Here is a 13,454-nt window from a genome sequence, read left to right on the forward strand (position 1 = left end):
CCAGGACACCCTGAGGCTGGCGTGGACGGTGCAGGGTCAGAGCCTGTGAATTCTGATAGAAGACCAGGAACCAGCAAAAGCCCTAGAGTGACATCCCCCAGATCAAGCAAAACAAGACAAAATTGAAGCCCATTTAAAATTCTTCTTCATCAGAAAGTGCTCAAGGTCTGCAGGTCACTTGCTGCTGGTCAGTCCCTCTGACTGCACCAGGGGCACCCTGAGCTCAGCACCCTGTCTGGTGGAGACCCTCAGACAGTGCCTGGTCCCCAGGGGGTCTCTGTGTCCAGCACTGGAGCTTCCCTGCTCACCAGGTGACCAGCCCACCCTGGAGACCCCAGAACGTGAACACCTCAGACTTTTCCAGATCTGGCTGAGGCCAAGGAGGTGTCCAGGCAGGTCTCAGAGGAGAGTGGGAGCCTCAGTGTCCAGTGTCCTTTTCCTTTGCTACCAGAGGACCAAGAGCACCCCACACCTCCTACCTGGGAGAAATCCTCATGTTTTTCCAAAACCACAATCTGCGACTGGGAGGATCCTTGTGTGTCCCTACATCAGGTGGCTTAGATGGAGCACTTGTGGGATATCACACAGAGGTAACCCATGTTGACTCTGCCCTCCCAGGACTCTGTCTGTCCCTAGTGTTGGCCGTGGCAGGTCACCCTGGGCTCCTCAGGGCATGACCTCAGCTTCCCAGGGCTCCCTCCTCTGGCCTGGGCTCTGGAGGCCCAATGTCTTCAGGGGGGACTTTCCACCATGTCCTCTGCTGCCTCCCCCCCCCCAGGGCACAGCAGGGACAGGAGGTGGGTGAATTGGGGCCACACTGGGGCCAGGATGCAGGAGCTGAGGCATGAGCAGGATGTGGCCACAGGACCTTCACACCCTGCAGGGTTGCTTCCTCCTCCCCACAGCAAGGTGACCAGCTCCTCTCCCCAGCAAGGGCCGGGGGTGGGCAGCTGCAGATGAGGCCTGGGTGCAACCACAGCCCTGCAAGGCCCCGCTCCACCTCCTGCTGCCTGCCCCTGTGTGCACACTGCAGGCTCCACGTGGCCACTTACGTCCAAGGAGACATTTCAATATGTCTCAGCACCTCTCTTGGTCTGTGGGATCAATGGATTCCCTGCCACAGCCCAAGGTGACGAGGGTGCTCCTATGGAGCATGAACGGGTCCCTGGGTGCTCTGTGCTCCTGCTCCTGTCGTGTCCCACAAGGTGTCCAGGTCAGCAGAGGTGGGGGTCCTTGACCTGCTTTGCATCCTGGGCGTTCACTGTCACAGGTCCTTCCCTTTCCCATAATCTGGGAGCCGTCCCTGTTCAAGTGACTCTGCCTTCTTGACCTTCATGTCCTCTCATTCCTTTGATATCTTTTGTTTGTTTGTTCTGATTTCTTTGTGGCCCTGAAGGTGGACCCAGGCCCTAGGGGTGCTCTGCAGGCCTGTCCCATGAGCTAAGTCCTGTCCAGTCCTGTTTAGTTTTTATGTTGAGTTATGAGGTTCCTCAGTTCCCCAGGTGGCCTTCAACTTGCCATCCTCCTGCCTTGGCCTCCAGAGTCACTGGAGTTAACGTCCTGGGCCCCTGTGCTGGGCTGGTCTCTGTAATACCTTTTAAGGATTCAGTGTTTCCATCCATCTCCTCTGTCTCCTACTATAATCGAAACGAGTAAAACATCCTCTTCTAGCTGATGACATTATTGCGTTCTTGTTGCTGACTTGCTGTGTCGACTTTGAGAGATTCAGTTAGATAACCGCTCAGAGACCAGGGTGCACATTTGTCTCCCTCAGCTCTGGATGATCTGTCTTTCTACCCCAGGTGCTTCATGGTGCTGTGTTACCTGTGTCTTTCATGAATGCCGTGGAAGTTCAACTCTGCTCAGTGCTGAGGGCTCCCTAAGCCTGGAGGGATGAGCCCTCTGCAGGTGGCCACAGGAGTAGGCAGAGCCCAGGGTGGGGCCCTTGTGACAGGGGTAGAGGGCAGTACATCTCCCACCAAACCTGCTGCTCCTGGTGCCCAGTGGCCGACTCCTCCGACAGACCATTATCTCAGAGGAGGACGTGGACAGCACAGAGAGGGAGAAGCTCCCCTTTCAAAGCCCTGTGGGGCCTAGTGAGGCTTTGGGCTCCTGAGGTCCCAGCTACTCAGAGGCTCAGGAGCCCAGGGATGTCTTGATCCAGGAGGCCAGTGTGGGCAGCACAAGAGTCCTGCCTCAACAACAAGCAAACCCTCAGCAGATACAGTGTGAAGAGCAGAGACCAGCTGCTGTCCCACTGGGTGGGGCTGGGTGACGGCTCCCCGTGTCGAGGTCCTGGTGTCCACCCCCGCCCTGACAAAGACAGGCCTCGAGTACCAAGTGGAACCTGAAGGCTGTGTGAGCTTCAGAATCAGAATGAGACAGGAAATAATAAGTTCTGAACAAAAAAATAATAAAATAGAGAAATAAACAAATTCACAGTATCTATGAAACAAAGGGTCAGCCTTCATAAAGATAAACGAGACTGACCAACCCTTTGCCAGAATGACCAAAATAACCAGAGGGCAAACCCAAAGGTGGACGAGGACACATCAGCACAAACACAGCTGAAATCCAGAGGATCACTCAGGATTATTTTGAAAACTTATATTCTAATAGATTGCAGGAAATAGAACATACAGACATATTCCTAGACACATTGGACCTGCCAAATAGGAACCGAGTATTATAGAAAACCTAAAAAGGCCAATATCATGTGAAGCAGTAACAAAAAACCTTCACAGAAGGAGAAGCCCAGGACCAGATGGATTTCTCAGCTCCCAGACCTTTAAAGAAAAACCAATGCAAAGTTCCTCCAATTGTTCTGTAAAATAGAGAAGGGGGCAGCGCTACCAAACTTAACTCTATGACGCCAATGTTACCCGGATCACAAAACCAGATAAAGACACACGAAGAAAATAAAACTGAAGACCAATTTCCACGATGAACATAGATGCAAAATTTGTAATAAATAATAGCAAACCATATTCAAAACCCTAACCAAGACTGTATACGACGATCAAGTTAGACTCAACCCAGGATGCGAGCTTGGGTCAATACCCACCAATCAGTCAACATAGTTCATCACATAAGTAAAACCAAAGACAAAAATCACATGATCACCTCAATAGATGCAGAAAACCCTGGGGACAGAATCCAGCACCCATTCATTGGCTCAGTGGTTTAACGATGGCTAGCATGTGTAGGCCCCAGGTTGAATCTCCAGCACTGCAAATAACAAACAACCAACCAAAACCAAACAAAACTCTGATGAAACTAGGGACGAAGGAACTCACCTTAGCATCATGAAATCCCTATGTGAGAAATCCAAAGCCCACGTCATACTGAGCATTGCCTCCAGAATCAGAAACACGACAAGGATCTCCCTTCTCACCACTCCTATCCAGGATCGGTCTTGAGAGTGTAGCCAGAGCAATCAGGCAAGAAAAGGAAATTCTAGGGATACAAATAGGACAAGAATAAGTTCAAATATCTTTGATGACTGATGCTTAAAGGAACCAAAAACTTCACCAGAAAACTTCTAGATCTGGTAAACATAATGTGACAAGGAATTTGCCAGCTTCTCTTCCAATAAGGAATTAATAACAAGGATATATAAAGAACTAAAAAGCATAACACCTAAAAAACTAACAACCTACTCAATAAATGGCCAAATGACCTAAAGAGGCATTTCTCAAAACAAGAAATGTGAGTGGCCAACAATCATAGGAAAAAAGGTTCCACAACTCTAACAATCAGGGAGATACAGGCCAAAATCACACTGATCATCAAGAATACAAATAACAATGAATAGAGGCAAGACTATGGGGAGAAAGGACACGCATACCTTGTTGGTGGGACTGCAAAATAGCACAACTACTTTGGAGAACACTATGGAGATTCCTCAAAAGACTAGGAATAGAGCCACATATGACCAAGTGACCCCACTTCTTGGTGTTTATCCAATAGAACTTAAATCAGCATAGTGTAGTGATTCAGCCACATCAATGTTTATAGACAAATTATGGAACCAGCCCAGGTGCCTGTCAAGAGATACATGAACAAAAAAAACGATTGATACACAGTGGAGTTCTACTCAGTCACAAAGAAGAATGATACTACAGCATTTCCTGGAAATGCTAAAGATAAAAAAGGAATAAAAAAGAGATCTCACAAAAATAGAGGGAGATCAGTAAAGCAGAGTTGGGGACCAAGGATCAGGAAGGAGGGAGGGCAACAGGGAGGACCTGGGGAGGGAAGTGGACGGGGTCATGCTGTGTGCAGTGTGAACAGACCTGGGTGCATATCAATTTATATGTAACAGAAATGCACCAACTAAAACTAACTTAATAGAAAGAAGACTGTCCAGTAGAGTGAAGGAAGGCAGGGGAGGGGGATGGGGGAGGAGGGAGCCCTGGGGATTGACGTGGGCAGACTGCTGTGTGCACTATGAACATGTCAAATGAACCCCACTGTGGTGCCTTCCTACTCGGCACTGGTGGATATTACACACATGGACTCCACAGCCCTCTGAGGTTTGCAAGAGCTTGAATTCACTGTTACCATGCAGCAGGGGCTTCTGGAACCTGATAAGCAAAGGGGGTGTCTTTCCTGATCCTCAACCAGGCTGAGCCCTGGGCTTCCTTCCTGCCCTAGGATCCCCGAGGCCCTGACACAGCTCAGGTCTGCGCTGCCATCAAGGTGAGACCAGGGCTGTGCTCAGGGCTCTTGGGGACAGTCCCTTCCACTCTGGCCTGCTCTGCCTTGGTCTAGTCTTTATCTGCACTGGGACACCCTCAAGGTGTTAATGTCCTGTTTGGACTTTGGCAAATGCTCCCTTAGAGGCTCAGCAGGAGTGCGGTTCCCACACTGAACATGAGGACTTCCATCTTTCAGGGTCTAACGTCTTTCCCAGGAAAGACAGTGGCTCTTTGTGGAGCTGGTGGGACACCAGTCAGTCTGTAGCAGGGCCTGCGTTCTGCCTTGTCCCCTAGATTTACAGTGAGGCCACAGGTCAGGGGACACTCAGCACATCAGAGCACAGGCTGCCGAGGACTCCCTCTGTCTCTGGCTTTACTCTGTCTCTGTGAGCTGGGTCATGACAGCAAAGCTCTGTCGTCAGAGATTAAAATGCACCCACACAGATAGCAGTAACAAAGATGAAGCACTTTATTGCAAGCTGCTGCTATCTTATATAGAAAGTGAGAGTCAGTTATCTTAAACCAGGAAGCTCCTGGGGCCAATCATAGTAAAGGTCAGGTCATCACCTACGGTGCACGCATGTCCGCCCTGCATAAGATTCATCGGGATCACAAACTGTCCACAAGTGCGGAAGACGGGAGGACCAATTAGAGAATTTTCAAAACCACTTGTTATCCGCCCACTGGCAATTTCCCTGCCACCATATTGCATTAGGGGCTCCTTATCTGATAGACCTGGGGAGTTCTTAGGGAAACTCCCAACAGGTCATACATTCAGGACACACAGCCCCTGCTCAGCCTCCTACCTCGGGGAGGTAGGCCCAAGGTGGACCTGTCATCAAGGACAGGCAAAGCAAGGCCTCCCCCAAGGGCTGTGAGCCCTTGCTCTCACTGGCCTGTCCACTCCTCACTACAGAAATCCCACAAAAACATCACCAGTAAAAAGACATGAAATGAATCCTTGTCCTGCACACTTACGGAAAACAAAATAGCAGCTTTCGTGACTGTTCACACCCCGTCCTGAATTATCTCTCCATGAACCTGGCATTCACTCGCCTGTACACGTGATGTGTGTGTCTGTTTCATAGCAGGTGCTCACCTGTGGTGTATGTTTCCCCACGTGAAGACGGTTATTCACTCATAAATAAATTATAAGGAAAAATACTCTAACACATTACTATTAAATATTTTAATCTCTCATTATTTGTGGTGAGATAAATGCAAAATATTTCCATCCCTAATATTCTATTGACCAGTCCTTGACTACACACACCAGAGTCACCTCCAGGATTAACAAAGACCAAATAGAAAACTTGTGGTTATTGAAATTTCCTATGAAATTCTTAGGGGTCAAAAGAAGAGCATTTCCCTCTCTCTCTCTCCCTCCTTCTCTCTCTCCCTCCCTCTCTCTCTCCCCCTCCCTCTCTCTCTCTCCCTCCTTCTCTCTCTCCCTTTCCCTCTCTCCCTCCCTCCCTCTCCCCCTTCCCTCTCCCTCCCTCTACCTCCCTCCCTCTCTTCCTCTCTCCCTCTCTCTCTCCCTCTCCCTCCATCTCTCTCTCTCCCTCTACCTCTCTCCTTCATTCTCTCTCCCCCTCCCTCCCTCTCTCCCCCTCCTTCTCCCTCTGTCTCTCTCCCCCTCCCTCCCTCTATCTCCCTCCTTCTCCCTCTGTCTCTCCCTCTGTCTCTCTCCCCCTCCCTCCCTCTCCTCCCCTCTCTCCCTCTCTCTCCCTCTCACTCTCCCTCTCACTCTCCCTCCCTCTCTCCCTCTCCCTCCCTCTCTCCTCCCTCCCTCTCTATCTCCCTCCCTCTCTCCCTCCCTCTCTGTCTCCCTCCCTCTCTCCCTCCCTCTCTCTCCCTCTCTCTCCCTCTCACTGTCCCTCTCTGTCTCCCTCCCTCTCTCCCTCCCTCTCTCTCCCTCTCTCTCCCTCCCTCTCTCCCTCCCTCTCTCTCCCTCTCTCCCTCTCCCTCTCTCTCCCTCCCTCTCTCCCTCCCTCTCTCTCCCTCTCACTCTCCCTCCCTCTCTCCCTCTCTCTCTCCCTCTCTCTCCCTCTCCTCCCCTCCCTCCCTCTCTCTCCCTCTCACTCTCCCTCCCTCTCTCCCTCCCTCTCTCCCTCTCCCTCCCTCTCTCCTCCCTGTCCCTCTCTCTGTTTTTAAGGTGGCTGTTGAAGTCACCTTTCGCATCACTGTGACAAAGACCTGACATGAACAATTAGAGGAGGAGAGGTTTATTTGGCTCACAGTGTCCAATGCCGCAGTCTGGCTGGGCACAATTCACAAACCACTTGTCAAGCAGAAAGGAACTTTATTCTTAGAACACACACACCACCCGACAGCTCTTCAGGAATTCCCTGGGATCCCAACTGCCACCATGGCTTCCCACAAGCCTCTCAACTCCCCCCTCCTCCTGCTCTTGAGGCCGATTGGCTGGGTCACATGGGCGGAGCCAAAAGAGTCCCCCAATGAGCAGCTCTGGGGTCTGAAAGGGCAGGGAAACAGCCCAATGAGCATCACCGCAGAGGAGCCAATCAGCTGGCAGCTGGAAGTTTGCTGGGGCCCCTTGGGCTGTGGCTCTCAACAGTCCCAGGCCTCAGTTCCCAGTGGCCAACCCCACTGCTCTGGGCCCCAGAGGAGGAGGGCATCATGGCAGAAGGGCCTGGGGCAGGAAGGCAGCTCAGGACGCAGCAACAAAGCAGCAGACACAGCGTCTGCCCACCAGGGACCAGACAGAAACCCACAGGACAGCCCCAGGGACCCCTCCTCCAGCTGTGCCAACCTGCCCACAGTTATTGCCCAGTTACCAGTCAGGGCATTAAGCCTGGGATCAAGTTACCAGGTGCCACAGGACTCCTCCCCTGATCATGTCACCTCTGAAAGCTCTTGCATTGTGTCCTACGTGAGCTTCTGGGGACAAGTCACATGTAAACCATGACAGGTGCTGACATTCTTGACTTTAGTCTTAAGAACAGGCTGTGTATGCTCATTCTGGAGACTAAGAGGTGTAACAGGCCGACCACCAAGAAGGAGGCTGGGGCCTGGGGATTGGGGAAGAGAGTTTCTTGATCCTGGGCCGAGACCAAGACTGAACCCGGGAAAATATAAGAGTCAAACAGACTTAGAACATTCTTTATATCTGCTGTTTGAAAATGATTCCTGCTAAGTGTGAATGTGGTACATCAAGAGAAATAAGCCTGGGAGGTTAGGACACAGGGGTGTATGGCCTTGTGTTCTAAGGACTCCAACTGTGAGGTTTTCTTGTGGATCCCTACATTTGCTAGGGAAAGGGAGAATTCACATTTGGGTGATTTTACGCACTTGAATTCATGCCCATAGAAATAGAGCCCGAAAAGCAGCCTCAGAAAAACCACGAGGAGTGTGAGAAGGTAGAGGGAGAGTGAGTCAGTGAAGGGGAAGGGAAAGGAGGAGGGGAGAGGAGGGATGATCACAAGGGGATGCACCATCCTGCAGGGAGGAGGAGGGGAGGGGGAGAGGGAGGGAAGGGGAGGGGAGGGGGAGGGGAGTTAAGGGGAGGAGGAGGGCAGGGGGAGGGGGGAAGGAGGAGGGACAGAGAATAAGGGGAAGGAGGCAATGGAGGAGGGAGGGGAGGAAGGAGGAGGAGGAAGAGGAGAGGGAGGAGGAAGAGGAGACAAGGAGGGAAGGAGGGGAATAAGAAAAGAGGAGGAGAAGGAAGGAGGAGGGCACTAGAGAGAGGGAGGAGGTGCAGGAAGAGGAGGGGAGGGGAGGAAGAGAGGGAGGAGGAGGAGGAGGAGGAGGACAGGGCAGTGGGAGCACCTGGAGGGGGGTTCTCTGAGGACCCTGAGGACAAGGAGGTGTGAGCTGGGGACCCCCCCTCCGTCCCTGGGAGCTGGGTGAGTGAGGACCCCCTGCCGTCTGTCTTTCCCCTCCAGGTCTCCATGCCCCTGGGTGTGGGTGCCCCTCGCCCACCCCTGCCCTCCCTGTCCCTCCCTCTGGTCCTCTGTCTCTAGGTCCCCAGCTCTGCTCCCACTGGGCTCCTGGGTGGCTCCAGGTCTGCGCTCCCCTTTCCATAGACCCTTCCCTGAGGTGGGCAGGGGACCCCTGCAGGCTGCCACTCAGCCCAGGTCATGCTGCTGCACAGAGGGGTCCCAGCCGGGTGTGAAAATCAGCAGGAAGGCAGGTGACATGGGGCTCCCCAGGGTCACCCCAGCACATTTTGAACTTTATTGTAAGTTTCCTTTGATCAAAGTCACTTCGTTTCTGTGCGTCATCAGCGGGATGCACTTTCCCATCACACATTTGCTCACTTGCCTTGTGACTCCTCCCCTTGCCTGTTGGTGACTAGGAGAATAAAATGGCCAAACGTGGCACGTGGTTGGGGACCAGTTATTGTGACTGGGAATCAGGTGACGTCCAGCAGGTCGCAGATGCTCCTGGCCCTGCATGTCAGGCCCCAGGCTGGCCGTGACACCCAGCTGCATGTCCATGGGCTGTCTAGTGCCTGCTGGGGTCCCCGTGTCCCTGTCCTTGCAGCGTGGGATCTGAGTGGTGTCCTGGGCTAGTGGAAGGCCAGGGTGGTGTAGACACTGGGCGCAGTGGGAGGCTCCTGTCCCTGAGAGGAAGGAGGACTGGCTGTCCCCTGTCTGAGCTTGAGGTAATTCAGCTGGGCGTAGGTCACAACTTGGGAGGATTCAGATGCAGCCACCTGGAGTGAGGACAGAGTGGTGACAGGTGAGGCTGGAGCCTGGGAGTGGGCCCTGGAGGGGACAGGACCCACATGGGAGCCCTGCAGGCTGTCCTCTCCCTCTAATGTGTCCTTCATGACCAGGAATGGCCTTGACTCGGGGGATTAAGTGGACACTCCACGATGGCCCTGATTCTGGGCACAGGTGACTGCCCAGGGGTCTTCATCTACAGGGCTCTGTGGAGGGGACAGAGGCAGGTGATTCCTGAGTCCACTCTGGCTGTGCCCCTCACCTCCCACAGGGAGCTGGAGGGACCTGCAGCCAGCAGTCAGCTCTCCACGCCCAGCAGAACTTCCAGGGGCTTCTCAGGCTCTGCCAGAGCAGAGGCACCTGCAGGACTAACCCCTGCCCACCTCTGTCCTGCCACCTGTCACAGCTGCTCCTCATGTATCACCTGCAGCCACCTGGACTCGTGCCTGCTGGACAGGTCAGCCTGTGCCCACTGGCCTCACAGTGCTGCTCCCTTGGCAGGACCCTCTTCCTGAGATGCTCTCAGGCCTGTCCCTGTGGTGAGGGCTCTGTCCAGGGTCCCCCCAGGGAACCCTCCTTGACTGTCCAGTTAACCCCCCTGCTCCTGCCCATGGCCCTCCGCCCACCTGGCTCTGTCCTGGGTTCACAGCCCTCTCCCTGCCCGGTCTCCCCACGCCTGTCTGCCTCTGCCCCGTCTGTCCCGGGGCTGTCCTGTGTCTGAGCACCAGACTGTGTTTGCTGCTGCTGTCCCCAGCCCCCAGTAGAGCCTTGCCAACAGCAAACCCCCAGGAGTCGGCCATCTGTGTGGCTGGGAGGGGCCAGTGCAGGGCAGGGCTGTGGCCAGGTCCACCTCCTACTCAGGAGCAGGGGCAGTGAGCTCAGCAGGGGAGGAGGCAGAGGAGAGAGGCCAGCGCCCAGGCCTCAGGGCAGGAGGCCGACCAGAGCCCATCAGCACAATCAGCTGGGAGGAGAGAGGAGGGCAGCGGGCACAGAGAGGAGGGCAGGGGAGAGGACGGGTCACCTGGTGGCCTTGGGTGGCCTCTGGGGAGGTGACAGCAGTGCTGAGCCCTGTGTGACGAGAAGAAGGCAGACCTGTGAGGCCACCACGGGCTCTTGCTGGGCCTCCTGGGTGGTCCTGCTGCTCAGGGTGACAACCAGGGCTTCCCATCCCGCGTGCCCTGAGCACAACTGGCTAATTCCCCTGGGACGCCACCACGTCTCCCCCTCCCCACTCACCTGCCTTCCTGCATTGTCCCCGACACTGGTGTCCCAGGAGGAGGAAGAGGAGCAGCAGGAGGAGGGGAACCGAGACCCCCACCAGAATCTTCAGACTCCTTCCCAGTCCTGGGCACAGGTGTGGACGAGGAGCCACGCTGCTTACCTGAGCACCTACTGTTTGCCACCCTGCTGGTCTTTCCACCTGTCACCTCCAGCCCTGTCACTCAGGCATCATGGCCCTGCCACCCACTCCCCCAGGCACAAACGAGGAAACTGAGGCTCAGAGAGGGTCCCCTGCCCAGTCACCCAGCAGGAAGCAGCAGAGCGGGGCCTGAACTGGGGGAGTCTGACTCCCAGTCTCCTTCTCTCCACCAGAGCTCAGCCCTGAGCTGGAGGGAAAGAGCCCGACACCCCGATGGCCCTGAGCCCCTCCCCTGCTCAGTGTCACTGTCACTGCACACAGGGGACAGGGCCCTGCAGATTCAGGTCCTGGAGGCTTCCCTGGAGGTCCCTCTCCCAGCAGGGCACAGCCAAGGTCAGCCCTGAGAGGCACTTGAAGGTCAGGGCCAGGCCTCTCCTCTGCCCTGGGAGAAACTGAGGCCCAGAGGGGAGGGGCTGGTCCCCGTCAGCATCTCCAGAGGGGGCTGCTCCCCCCTCAGCTCAGCCCCTGCCCTGGACCCACCTCCCACCAGAGCCCCTCACTCACCACTCTGGGGTCCTGGGTCCGTGGGGGTGAGGGGCTGGTCCTCAGGGCCTCCTGGGGTGGGTGGGAGGTGAGGGCTGGGCTGCCTGTCCCCCACTTCAGCTGGCTGCTCCTCCCCAGGCTGGACCCAGAGTCTCCTCTGCCTGGACCTCACCCTCACACCTCCCAGCCCTGAGCCCCAGGGCCTGGGGTCTCTGACCATTCTCTGCAGTGCCCTGGACACAGCTTGGCTGAGTTTGTAACTGGACTTTGTAGCTCAGAGTGATTCTTGGTTGCCCAAGAATGCAGGACACTGTCTGCACAGAGGCCCCTGAGACTCACCAGCTGGTGACCTGGGTCCTGAGGGTGGGGGGCTGGGTCCCCCAGAGGGTCCTGGGAATGGGGAGAACAGGAGGGTGAGGGGTGCAGACTGCCCCTGGGGACTGTCTCTGCCCATCCTCCTACACCTGCCTGGCCTCCCCAGGACCCTCCTGTGCCCACCTGCACCTTCCTGATTCCAGTGGTGGGTGGGTGCACAGGCTGGAGGACCCCGTTGGCCCCTCCTCTCTGAGGGGTGAGTCCCGCTCGCCGACCCTCCCTAGGGCCCCTCACTCCCATCCCACCCAGAGCTGTCCTGGGCAGTGCCCTGAGGGAATCCTTGAGCTCACAGAGGATGGGTTCAGGTCACTCCCATGAGACCACCAGGTCCAGGGGGGCACTGGGCCGTGACAGCAGGTAGGGGGATGAGCTGTGAGAGCCATAGCACCTGTAGGTCCCCCCGAGGGCTGGGGTCACAGCTCTCATGGAGAACTCTGCCTGGTGCCATGGGGCTCGGTACTCTGCTCTCAGACGCAGGGGGGGATCAGCTGCCCCCTCCTTGCACAGGAGGAAAGTGTCCATCTTGATCTGTGACTGACACAGCAGGGTCACGTTCTCCCCTGAGGACACTGTGGGACCAGGCTGCACTGACAGGGAGGGTGTGACAGGGAGCTGTCCCAGAGAAAGGAAGGAGGGTGAGGGTGGCCCCAGCTTGTTCTGAGCTGAGACCTCCCCAGGGCCTCTCTCTGAGGACCCTGTGCTCTCTGTCTGTCTCATTGTCTCTGATCCTTCCTGTCCCTGTGTCCCCCTGTCTCTGTCCTCTCTGCCCCTCCCTGTCTGTCTCCCTCCTGAGACCCCACACCTCACCCTGGCCATCACCTCCTGGGGCTCCCCAACAGGGCTGTGCAGATCCTGGGTCCCTAACAGCACCTTCTGGGATCCTCACATGTGACCACAATGTTAAGGGGGTTACTAGGGGCTGACCACTCAGAGGAGAGGCTGTGTCCACCGTAGCACCTGTACCGACCCCCGTGGGAGCTGCTCACAGGGCCCAGCAGGAAGTCGGCCTGAGAAGCCCAGCCTGGGGCTGCTGGGCAGGGCGCTGGGGGAGGTCCTGTGCCCCTTGTTGGACAGAGCAAATTGGTCATAGCCAATGTCAGTGTGACACTGAGGGCCAGGTTCTCTCCAGGGGCAGGACAGGGCCCTGCTGGGTCAGGAGGGAGGGCTTCCTGGACACCCCTGGAGGAAGAGGAGCCTGGGCTGAGGGCTGGATCTTGCCAACCCCCTGCCTCCCCCGTCCCTCCTGCAGGTCACCCTCTCACACAATGTCTCTGCCCACAAGGTCGCAGCCTCAACAAATATTGGAGTGAAGGATGGGGAATTCCTTACCTGAGACCAGTAGGTTTAGGGGGTCACTGGGAATTGACCACACCTGGGGTTTGCTCCTATAATAGCCATAACATGCGAATGTCCACCTGTGGCTTGGGGTCACGGAGTCCACAGAAAACTGGGCCTGGAACTGCCCACTGGGTTTTTGCTGTGACTCCAGGGTCCAGGTGAGGTGGTGTTCTCCTTCCTTCATCAAAATAAAGCCATCAAACTCCTTCCATGAGCCACACTGGAGGGTCACCTTCCCTCCTGAGATCACCACAGGGCTGGGCAGGGCTGAGAGGCTGGGTTTGCTGTAGAATCCTAGGAGAGAAGGAGGCAGGTGTTCATGGCTCCCTCCTCCCCCATTAATGGGCTGTGAGATGGACACCCGGGGGCAGACCCCTTTCCTTAGGCAGAGCAGGGGCCGGACCCCTGAGTGTCCACTCACCTGTCACCACCAGCTGTAGGCGTTCACTG

The 13,454-nt window shown here is 55.7% G+C and overlaps 1 pseudogene; it reads right to left on the reverse strand.

Moving 5' to 3' along the window:
- Positions 1-8,854: 8,854 nt before the first annotated feature.
- LOC124084161 (leukocyte immunoglobulin-like receptor subfamily B member 3) overlaps positions 8,855-13,454 on the reverse strand; it is a 4,888-nt pseudogene continuing 288 nt past the window's right edge.

The sequence above is a fragment of the Marmota monax genome, unplaced genomic scaffold (genome assembly GCF_021218885.2).
Source record: "Marmota monax isolate L192 unplaced genomic scaffold, Marmota_monax_Labrador192_F-V1.1 WCK01_AAM20220418_F8-fsc00215, whole genome shotgun sequence".
In the NCBI taxonomy this organism is placed as follows: Eukaryota; Metazoa; Chordata; class Mammalia; order Rodentia; family Sciuridae; genus Marmota; species Marmota monax.